Source organism: Penaeus monodon, chromosome 29 (assembly GCF_015228065.2).
Source record: "Penaeus monodon isolate SGIC_2016 chromosome 29, NSTDA_Pmon_1, whole genome shotgun sequence".
In the NCBI taxonomy this organism is placed as follows: domain Eukaryota; kingdom Metazoa; phylum Arthropoda; class Malacostraca; order Decapoda; family Penaeidae; genus Penaeus; species Penaeus monodon.
In genome coordinates this window covers 30,200,809-30,201,015 of record NC_051414.1, presented here as the reverse complement: position 1 = coordinate 30,201,015, position 207 = coordinate 30,200,809, and positions in this window count along the sequence as shown.

Here is a 207-nt window from a genome sequence, read left to right as displayed (position 1 = left end):
ACTTATGTCGATCATGATTCCGGTGTTCACAGGATCAAGTTGAAACAAGTGGCTAGATAGAGTAGCTTTTTATTACTATTCTTTACAGTGTCTTTGTTATTACTATAATGATGTTATAGTCTGACCTACGAAAATACTAAATGCAGTATATTTCAGTATTACCTGAGCTATATTGGGTCCCATGAAGGCATTAAAAATCTCGCATGG